Raw genomic sequence first — 11982 nt, forward strand, 5'->3', positions numbered from 1 at the left:
TAAAAAATAAAATAAAATAAAATAAAATAACCCTTTTAAATCTCAACAATAAGAAAACAAACAATGACCTGGTTAAAAAATGGGCCAAAGATTTTAACAGGTATCTCGCCAAAGAAGATACACAGATAGCAAATGAGCCAATGAAAAGATGCTTTGCATCATGTGTCATAGGGAAATGCAGATTAAAACAAAGAGATACCACTGCATGCATATTAGAAACACGTAACACGGCCAACACCAGATGCTGGAGATGTGGGGCAACGAGAATTCTCGTTCATCACTGGTGGGAATGCAAAATGACGCAGCCGCTTTGGAAGGCAGTTTGGGGATTTCTTAGAAACTAAACATCCTCTTACCAAAGATCCAGAGAGAGCTCTCCTTAGTATTTTCCCCAAGGAGTTGAAAACGTACGTCCACACGAGAACCTTCATGTGGCTGTTTAGAGCAGGTTTATTCTTAATCACAAAAACTTGGAAGCAAGCAAGATGCCCTTAAGAGGTTGAATGGAGGAACGAACTGTGTGTGGAGCTGACCCAGGGTACACTCGCTGAACCCTCCTGCCTTCTCTGTTTACCTCCGGCCAAGGATGGTTCTTCGGAATGAGGGGCCAGGATACAGTACCATCCTGTGATATACAAATATCTTTTTTTTTTTAATTATAGAGTTGGCATGAAAACACATTCTGTTTAGAGCTCCCTATTTTTTGGATAGCTGTATGACCAGTGGGGAGCTGTGGACTTGTGCTCAGTGCTAGCGACATAAAGAATAATTTACCAGATGTAAGCATGTGATTTTTCCACTCCACTGTTTCTCTCTCAAATATCTTTAGTTTCACAGCTTCCTCACTGGAACAACTCGAGCTTCTCATATATTACTCATCAACCCAGTAATTCTCTTCAAAGTATGAAGAAATTGGATTCTCTTGCCTCAGAATATTCTTCTAAAGGCAACAGGAGGATTTAGCTGGAGCCCAGCCGCAGAGAATCATGACACAGGCACAAAATACAGAATCAAGTATGCAAGTGTGTATGCTGGCCCCTTCCTGAATCTACAAGAGCTCTATTATAAATAAAGCAAAATAACCCGAACAAAGGATCAACAACAATAATAAAAAAAACATGGCAATTATCACCCCCTACCCCAGACGTCTGGCAACCATAACAACCCGTCCTACCACGCACGGAGGAACGAGCCTGACCGCACACTCCTTGCTGTTACCTTCATCGCTATCTTGAGTTGGGTACTTACAGTAACTTACGACTGCACATTCCTCACTGTACGGCCATATGTTTTATGATTCAACCAGATGTAGGCCATAAAACTGTTTTATCTGTTTTGTGGTTTGCTTAGTACTAATAAAATAAACTCCAAATACCAAACTTAGGGGCTGTTCTGACATGGTAGCACTTCGGCAAGGTAAACTTTGCTGGCTGGTACACTCAGAATGTTCTAAAATCAAAGTAGATTGGGGAAGATATATCCCTGCTCCCAAAGATTTCATAAGGACCCCTGCAATTTGAATGAATTGTGTTGTGCGGTGCCTTGTTTTTCTATTGATTTCTAGGCTGATGGACCATAACCTTCATTGATAGTTCATTTTGGCTTCCTTCAGACTGAAAAGGAAATAGCTCTGAGTCTGTTCTCTTCCTTGGAGCCTACATTATTGATATACTTTAATCATTGTGTCGGAACATAAAGCTTCTGTTAGGTTGCAATTATGATGTGTCCTTACTAGAATGTACTTAGCCAAACAAAAAGAGACAAGGCAGGACGGCGCAGGGCTGTCCTGCTGTTCTCTGCTACACGGAATACAATACACGGAGCTCAGAGAAAACTCCCCATTCATGCTGATTTTTTGGCAACCGTTGCACAAAAGAAATCTTTCTAAAGTTCTCACAAGTGAAAATATCATTTGCATTTTAACCCGATGGGGGTTATGCAGAAGAGCTGAGTCAATTTTCATGTAATGACGGATTTGTTTTTTGAACTCACATTATCTTTCCCTGGGTAGTTTTTATGGATTTCACAGCATTTTTCAGAAATGAAATAATGCAACAAGATTATGAACTTTCTACAGGAAAAAGCTGACAAAAGTTAGCTAGATTTGCAAAATCTTTTGAGGTTTCTTCCACTAGGTTTTATCTAAATGCTGCAGAATCTGGGAGGCAGTCCTGTCAACCTATAGCCACTGAGATTTCTTAAAACGTCTGAAGTTCAACATTCCTAAGACGCTTCCATGTCCTCTTTTTTGGTATTCATTAAAGAAAAACAAGGAGGTCTAATGATCGTGCTTACCAGATACTTACATTTCGGAGAATAACCATGGAGAAAGGCAGCATGCATTAACTCAAAGTCTGAAAGGACGGGGAGGGTGGGCGCTGGCTGGTTTTGTCATCTACGGTTTCCTCCTGGGGCTGCGATTACCTGCTGTTTCCAGAGAATTTCTGCTGTTCTCCCCCTTCCGGTCCCGGGTGAGACCATGGGACCAGTTTTGGCCAATGCGCTGTCGGGAGAAGTGATGGGTCCCTTGGAAACGAGCATTTATCTGTTGGTGCAGGACCCCCCAGAGCTGTGCCTCTCCTTCTGGCCATGTCATCCGTCTGGGTTCTGCCCAGGAAGCATATAAACACACCTTTGTTGTTTTAAGGCACTGATATTTGAGGCTTGGTTAATATCAAAGCATAACCTCGCCTACTCTGACAGATTCTTAAAAAAGAAATATCTGCCATCGTCCAACCAGTTCTGAATCTCGCCTCATAAATATGGTCGTCTGCATTAAAAACGGTGCAGTTTTCAAGGGGCTTCAGATCCCTGGGTCTCTACGCAGTGATGAATGAACAGAAGGCGTGGAAGGACCGTGGCCCCAAAGGTGGTCTTTCTTCTAAGTCGGGGAACTCAAAATGCCTGGAGGTTCCAGGAGAACAAGGGCCCAGGCTAAGAGTTACGTGTCCCTTTATTATTTATTTATTTTTTACAAGAGAAATCTGGTTAAAATGAATTTCAAAAGTTGCTTGGAAGAGAAAAAAAAAAAAAGTTTGGGGTGGGAGGGAACATAACATACAGCCGGAACCAAGCAAGCAGGCAAAGGTACCTGGTATTTATGTACTCGTTATATGTGTACGAATGTCAGAACTTTAATATTTTGGGGGTTTTTTTTGTTTTGTTTTTCTTTTAAGTAGCAGCTGTGATTGTACGTTCCCCCACCTATTGCCTGCTGGTCAGGGAAGCAGATTACAGGAACGCAGGCCAATGGCCGCTTGTTCTACCCTAGGGGACTTCGGGAGAAGCAGGTGTGGCCGAAGATGACAAGGTACGAGGTTCTTTTGCTCTCTGTCACCTCCTGGCCTCGCAGCTATAAATGCCGAGCTTTTTACCGTCCCCGCGCTCCAACCACAGGAGCACACACATTTCACTTACTCAAAATAACGTGGAAGTCAGAAGCACAGTGGACTTGATCTTTTGAACCTCCAGAAAACCCTAACGTGAAGCAGGTTATCTTTCATTTTTAGGACCAAATGCAATTTAGAACCTTCCATACACTAGCTGTGTGTCTTCCGTTAGCTACTCTGACAGGCTTTCTTTTCACCCGTGGCAATGTGAAAAGACACTTCTCTCCCTCGCTCTCTTTCTCTCTAAATGACAATATTGTGAACATCTGGTTTGTAGCCTTCACAAAATTTGTTCTGCAGCACCATTAAGTTTAAACATCTGTCATTTATATCAAGCAGTTGACAAAGTGCTCGATGTCAAATCGCAACACAGAATACTACGCCATGAAATGTCTTTTTGGGAAAAAAACTGAGAAGGAGTTAATTGTCTCTTCTTCAAGGGAGTGGGTCCTCCTCTCCAAAGGTGTCTGTTTTCTTTTCCGAATGAAAATATGTACTCAATTTATTCTGGTACTTTTCCATTTTCGGTCCCACCGACTACTACATTTAATTACCCTGAATCAGTCCCCGTGTAAAGACAATGAGGTGCTTCTGAGCCATTTCAAGGATATCATCTTGTAAATGGATTTGTCTATTTCAAAAGCACTGAAAGTTTTCAGCAGTTCCGAACCCACTGGCTGTCCTCACCAGGCGGGATAGATGTGTCAATGCTTCAAACCCCGTGTGTGAGTGCTGCAGCCCTGACCCCCCGTGACACCCCCTTCACCCCGTCTCCACATTCTCCAGGAGGAGAGAAGAATCCATAAAACATCAACATAGTAAAGTGTCATTAGCTGTTTAAGCCGAAAGAGACAACAGGTGAATATTGTGAAGACCCCGGACCTTTTGAATCCAGAAAGAGAATAAGATTGGATTTGTAACGAGACCGGCAGATTTTTCCTTCAATGCCTCTCTGCTGCTGAAAAGCTCAGCCGTTACCGAGCAGGTAATACATGATTGATTAAATATAAGATATCTGGATGGCCTTGGGTCACTCACAAGGCTTTTGCACTGATGTCTTTTTCAAGCAATGGGATAAAGCAGCTTTTTGTTTCCAACAGACTAATGCAGTCTTTCTATTCCCTAACTTTAAGACATCGTTAGTTATGATTCCTATAAAGGATTAGATAATGTGAGAATGTTTCTTAATGTTCGAAAAGCATGGTGTTTTAGTCAAAGTTTTTAAGTCGATTTTGCGTCTTAAAAAATCTAGTGCATAAGAAACTCAACCATTTCTGTATCAAGCTCTTTGTTATTTGGGTAAGATAGCCTTTGCGTGCGCGATGGTCATTAAATTATTCATAGCGCCAAATTCCAAAGCACAAAAAAAAGGGAGAAAAGAAGTGAAATAGAAGCAGACACAGCGTGGCGAGGAGCTCCTGTGGGGTTCACATCAAGGCAGCACCCCTAACCAGCAGGAGAACCAGGGCCAGGTTCTGTATCCTCCAGTTCCAACCGCGGTGATATATCCTATCTCGTCCCATTGTTGTGGAAACTGAATTAGACGCTGCCCAGAAGGAGACTGGCAGGCACATTGCTCGGTAAGAAGTGTCTCTCTCCCACTTCCAATAATTTCAGAATATCTGAATAATTTCTGAATATCAGAGGTTGTATTTCTTTATTGTTTCTTATCAAAGACTATGCGATCTTGGCCCCGGGTTTCTTTCTCTGGTGGTTTTTTTTGAGATTTGACTTAAAACGATCTATGTGTTTCCATTTTCATAGCAACTGTCTTGCTTCTGTGCTTGGTTGGTGGGGTTTTAATGAAACAGAGAGACTCAAAGCACCTCCCCAGTTCACGTGGACAAACCAGGCACATGAAATACACTCATTCTTCAAAGCCTAGAGCCAGCCTGAAGCTATAATACATATTACACATATGAACAGGATTACACATCACAATGTCCTGTTTCGCCCACTCAAAATTAGCACTGAAATAGAACTTGGTTAGGTAGACACTTTTTAAATCTTTTTTACATTTTGAAGAGCAATTCAAGAGAGTGCTTTACAAAAGGCCACCCGTGGGCAGTACCTTCTTTCTCATCCAGGATGGTCAACGGTTCGGCCCTCTGCCCCCACGCTTCCCCTGCAAAGCATTCCCCTTCAACCTTACGATCTCAACCATTCCAGACAGACAACCGGTCAATTTTTGTCTTGACTTGATTCTAAAAAAAAAAAAATCAATGAACACATTTTTAAAGTAAACCTCAACTGTATAATGAGATACTGTAATATGTTGTATCCTGCTTTTTTAAAAAATATTTTATTTATTTATTTGAAAGAGAGTGTTAGCAAGAGAGCAGAAGTGGGGGGAGCTGCAGAGGGAGAGGGAGAAGCAGGCTCCCCGCTGAGCAGGGACCCCGATGTAGGGCTCAGTCCCAGGACCCTGAGGTCATGACCAGAGCCAATAGGCATCCGTTTAACCACCTGAGCCACCCAGGCGCCCCTGCATCCGGCTTGAATAAAAAAAAAATTAGCTCTAATCCTAAATGAGGGGAATATTGCTTAAATATCAGCACTGCCAAGTAGTACCAAAGGGTCCTAGAATTCAGAGATTCCTCAAAAAGCAATTTACCACAAAAGGCTGTTAGGAGGGTCTTACCATTTATAATAAGTCAACAGCTTAATTTTTATAAAATGTATAAAATCCCGTGATTATAGATACATAATTTGTGTATAGCACCCATATGGGACTCCGCCCCATCCTTAGCTTTCATGTGGTGGAATGTCTCAATAAAGTCCCCGATAAAACACTGCTACGAAACTAGAATTTGCATTTTAAATCAAACAAGTCTAACTTCCAAACCGTATGCTCGGGATAAGGAAAACATTACAAAATATACAGCTTTTTTGAGTTGACACTTGAAATTTTCAAATGAATTCAGCTCTTTTGAGATTTGCATTTCAGTTATTTTGGGCAAAATGCCACTTCCTGGCATTGCAGGAAAGAAATGTTTTTGAGGTGGCTTATTGGAAAGGCCTCAGAAAGGGTCCAGGACCTCAGGATCCTTTTCAAGGTAAACAAAAGCCTGAAGAGGTGGGTGAAAATTAAGCACTAACCTTCTCCCGGGATTAGCTCCACCTGACCTAAGTGTCCCTGGACCGGCCTCGGCAGGTGTGGTTGACAGATCCCCCCTTCCAGCCAGAGTTTGGGGTTACCATCCCAGAATGTAAACAAACAAAGGAGAACTGAATATGTTTTCCTTTAGTTGAGAGGAGAAAAGGCCCAAGAAAGGAATTTTGTTTTCCCTCGTTACTTCAATATATCCATGAGTATTTGAGTCAGGCAGGTTGTTTTTTCATTGCGTCTACCTTTGTGATGGGAGCTGCAAATTATTTCCCCTACGATCTTTAGATTTCTATAGAGGCTTGGTGGAAAACAGCATATTTTCCAACGTGTGCCAGAAATGAATGTGGAATTATACCACCCTCCCATCAGCACGGTCTGGCCCCGGACTGTTTTCATAAGTACTACAAATTTACTGACAATGTGAAGACAAATACCCGATTGTAAACAAATAAATGTAGGTCCCGGTAGCGTCTGTTTAATTTCAGTGATGTACAAACACAGGAAAACTGGCAAACAGCAAATGAAATTTCCGATGGCGATTGCCTAAAGAAGAGGTAAAATTCTATCAATTTTATTTTCTTTCTTATTGTAATCTTTTTCTGAATTCCCTAAAAATATTCAACATTAGAGGATTGCTCAAGAGGTGAATAGAACAGCTGATTTAAAACAAGGTCAGAATTAGATTTAATTTAAAAAATTGTGGGATGCCTGGGTGGCTCAGTAGATTGGGTGGGCTCAGGTCATGATCTCAGGGTGGTGGGATCGAGCCCCGTGTCGGGCTCTGGGCTCCAGGGGCATCTGCTTGAGATTCTCTCCCTCTGCCCCTCTTCGCCTGCTTGCACACTCTCTAGCTCAAAATAAATAAATCTTTAAAAATAAAAATAAAAATAAAGTCTACTGTATTTACAATATGACTAGAAATATGTGGGGAGAAAGCTTCACATTGGCAAAAAGAAAGAAGAAAGAAAGAAGAAAGAAAGAAAGAAAGAAAGAAAGAAAGAAAGAAAGAAAGAAGAAAGAAAGAAAGGAAGGAAGAAAAAGAAAGAAAGAAAGAAAGAAGAAAGAAAGAAAGAAAGAAAGAAAGAAAGAAAGAAAGAAAGAAAGAAAGAAACAAACCTGCACAAGAAATACAGTAAAGAGTTCATAGTGTTTCCCTTTAGGTGATAAGTCTATGGGCAGTTTTTGGTTTGGGTTTTTGTTTTCTTTTTGTTTTTGCCTCTATGCACCTTGTGTTTTCTGTAGCTAGTAGTAGTATTATAATGAATACGTATCTAATACTTTTCATATTAATTCTTCAAAAGTAAATGATATAAGACATTTCAATATCCGTATCTTATAGAAAATAATTAAGACCAGATGATGCTTCAACAACTCTTTGAGAGTTTCTTCTCCTGACAGAGTTGATATTCGGAATGTGATAGAGTTGGCTGACTGTTTCCTCTGTGCATTTATTTCTCAATCAGGGTTTCCTTGGCAGAGACCTAGCTTAGGCTTCTCGCTGTCTCTCTGTCCCTGAACATCTTAGCAGGACCTCAAACTCAACACATCCAAGACAAGCTATAATTACCTTCCCACATGCAGATGGATGCACACACACACACACACACACACACACACACACACACACTTGAACTTCACAACCTTTATAAATAGAGCCACCATTACGCTGCCTTTGCAAATTCTGGAATTCTGTGTGACCCTGCCTCCCCTTGACCTCATGCAGAGAGATCCCACCACCAGAAACTCATTTAAGCCCCTCTTTTATTTTTCATTGCAACAGCCCCAATTCTGAGTTCATGGCCCCTCCACGTGACAATTGCAGGGGCCTCTTTACTCTTCTTCCTGGCTCTGGTGTTGATCGCTCCACCGAATGACCCTCCCTCATCTTTACTAAGACTATTGTTCACCCCCTGACAAGCCCTCAGTGGCTTACTATCACCAATCAACGGTTTTGTCCACCTCGGTTTCTAGATCCTTCACTTTATGAACCCAACCTGGTCTACCAGGTGTCTATCCCCCCCTTACACATAGACTGGCTTACGCACTGTCCCTCCGCACGGACTGTGTGCTTCTCACCCAGTATCTGCCCATCGCTTATGCCCTTCCAGCCTCTAAAAATAGGCTCCCCTCCCGTCTCTGCCTTCTGAAGTCTTTGAGGATCCAAAGCTCTGGCCCAAAGTTGCCTCCTTACAGGATACACTGTACATCCTAATGCAGGTCCTTCCCCTTTGAACTTGCCCCCCCCACACACACCCAGCACTTTATCTGTGCTTCTCTCATGACCTTTCTCAAATCGGCCTTGTGAAATAGTTACCTGTAAACTCATCTCCTCAAGTTTCTTTAGACTGAATGCCCAGGAAGCGACTCTGACTTCCTCTTCTCTGCGGCTACGTTTTGCACAAGCGAGCCCTCTGCCCGAGTTGGTTGAATTTAAAATACTGATTGCCATAATGCCAAAGACCCTGAAAACTGGAAAGCCGGGGGTCTCAATTAAAGAGTTGATATGGTAAAGCTCTCAGAACAGTGCCTGGCCCACCACAAGCACTCTGTTAGTCATATTAGCTATTAATCAGAGCTCAAACACCGTGCAAAGCAGTGACTCAGAGGCCAGGCTACGCTGAATGAATAGAAACTAAATGGAACAAACGCAGATTCTAAATTTAGAGCCTACCGCTCAAATCACAGGGTGAGACACCAGTGAAAAGCCCCGCCCCACTGAACACAAAGGTTCCTAAGGCCTGGAGGCAAACAAAAGCCGACCTAGAGCCATCTAAGGAAAGGTGAACTGGAGCCTTCCCGGTAGGGGACATTCCTAACCCCACCCGACCTCTGACCTCCGGACTTAGCCCTAGGGCTTGGAAGGTCACTCGAGACCCTGACTCTTATCCAGATTGACCCGTGGGGCCAGCAGCAAAGGGAAGACTGGCCCTTTTTACTTGTTGATAGTGAAAAATAAGTGGGGGAGGGGAAGGGAAGCTAAAACACATTCTAGAAAGCCACCTCCCCTTCAGGCTGCTTGGCATTTTTGCCGGAGTGTGTAGATTCCTCCTAAGAGGAGGCCTGGCCTCTGTCTTCACAAGACAGAGGGCCTGAAAAGCCAGAGGTAGCCGCACACCCCTACTCTCATCTGTGTGCAAAGAGCGGCTAATAAGCCCACTGGGCCGGAGCAGGCCATGGGGACGCGTCCTCTTGAGAATATGGAATATTTAACTTAAATTCCCAGACGTCCTCACTGAGAGTTTTAATTTCAGGAAAGGTGTTTACACATAAATACAGTAAGCCCTTTCTTTATAAGGCAGACAGAAAATGAGAGTAATCCCTCCTTATGCACGAGTTAGCTGCCCATTTCTCGCAGGAAGCAATCGGTTGCAGGATACCTCATTTGAATCAGAAATTTAAAAACTCATTTAACACTGTGCCTTGTTAGGAATCTTAATCAATTCTTTTCTGTCTAATATTTATTAGGAAAAAGGATAAACACATTAAAAAACTCTCATTGTTTCAGAAATAATAACAGAACCTTACCAACAGCAGTAACACAAGTTCTGAGCTCTGAGAAACAGGGATTCTCAATGGAAGTGAAGAAACTCTAACCCAGGACACCAGCTGACCCACCCCCACTGATATTCGAAACATGGACGATATCCCGGCAATTTGCGAGACACATGTCATCTCCTTGAGCCAGTACAACGATCCTAAGAAGTAGAATTTTGTGGCATAATAAGTCAACACTTGGAGTTAAAAGTAACTTAATCATTAAAAAAATAAAAGGTGTGGAGAAAGACGAAAAGTTAGAAACTAAGGGTCACCAGTCCCCAGACTGTTAACCCATCAATATCTCAGGTTTTTCTCTTGCACGGGAGTTCAACCAGATAGTCCCTCCAAGCAATAGTTGCCTTTGCTGAGCCAGGAAGGATTTGTCTGGTGACATGGATAAGGGAGAGGTGACCTCATGATAATCGGCGTGAGAGGGGAGGGGATCCTTGTATTGATAAGTTAGTGAATTTCAAGAGGGCCGTTTACTGATAACGTACCTTCTAAAAGAGTCTCGATATTTGTCCCGTAAAATATTTCAGATGCATAAAGTGATGGAGTACTCATCCAGGAATATGAAACATTAAGGATCTCTTGATGAATTGAGACTTCAACTTTCTTTGTCTCACTGCAGATAAGAAGCATTGTCTTCCTAGAGCAGGCCGACTCTTGACCAAAACTCATCCACTTTCTTGTTATAAAGCCCAGAGTGAAAGCAACTTAGCCAAGTTCCTGTCGTCTGCATGGAAGGGCATACCCGGTTAGAAAGCTCCAGATATTGGTACCTTTCTCTTGTACCTCCCTGATTGGTTTATCTGCAAATAGCAATGAGGTCACTTCCCTTGGGAGGGCTTTATGTGGTGTAAGTGACAAAATGATTTATATAAAGTATTCGGCCGAGGTTATGGGATTAATTGTGTCCCCTGAAAATTCGTAGGTTGAAAGCTTAACCCCAAATAGCTCGGAATGTGACTATATTTGGAGATAGAGCCTTTAACGAGGTAATTAAGGTAAAAAGAGGTCATATGAGTGGGCCGTAATTCAGTCTGACTGGTGTCCTTAGAAGAGATTAGGGCACAGACAGGGAGGGAAGGCCATGTTAAGATGCAAGGAGAAGACAGTCATCTACGAGCCAAGGAGAGAAGCCAGGGAAGAAACTAAGCCTGCCTGACACCTTGCTCTGGGACTGTCAGCCTCCACAACTGAGAAAACAACTGTCTGTTGGTTAAGCCATCCAGGGTGTGGTGGGGCATTAGGCCGCCCTAGCAGACCGATAGCGCCAATGCTGGGCAGTGACCGGGAATTTCCTTCACGTTGCCAACTTGAGTGCGGGCCGCTCATAAGGAGCTTTCTCCAATCCAAGACACGGGCAAAGTCTTGACCACTTTGTGTACCCGTTCTCTGCGGCAAGGATTGTGTCTTGTTTCTTGTTTTATGTCCCCTCCCAGGCCCGAGCACAGCGCTTTGCTGATAGCAAGAACTCTTTAAAAGGTTAACAAAAGAGGTCGGCCCTCCATGAGGCCCCTGGCATGCGACAGGCGCCTTCAAGAAAGCCTGTGAGCCCCTGAGACCACCAGGCCTGTGCCCATTAGCCCACTCAAGGCCTCCTTTACCCTACTGAAGACACATACTTGGGTTTGAAAGAATAAATGAAAATGCCTAAACCCCCTCCTTGTTCTCATGGAGTAAAGGAAGCAGTGAAAAAGTCCTATTCGTTGATTGGTAATAACAAATATTTAGTGGTTGTTTTTAGAAGAATCATGATCCGAGTCTCTTTTTGCAGCTTATGGTGATGGTCATACAACTGACAAATACCTAAACCAATTTATCGTGCAAGATGGCTTGGATTATCCGCCCCCCCCCCAATCAGTGACAGGGGAGGACAAGATTCTACTGAGGACCCTGGTCTCTGCCTGAAGAATGGAATTATCACATAAATTATCTGGAATT

The sequence above is a fragment of the Ailuropoda melanoleuca genome, chromosome 7 (assembly GCF_002007445.2).
Source record: "Ailuropoda melanoleuca isolate Jingjing chromosome 7, ASM200744v2, whole genome shotgun sequence".
Taxonomy (NCBI): domain Eukaryota; kingdom Metazoa; phylum Chordata; class Mammalia; order Carnivora; family Ursidae; genus Ailuropoda; species Ailuropoda melanoleuca.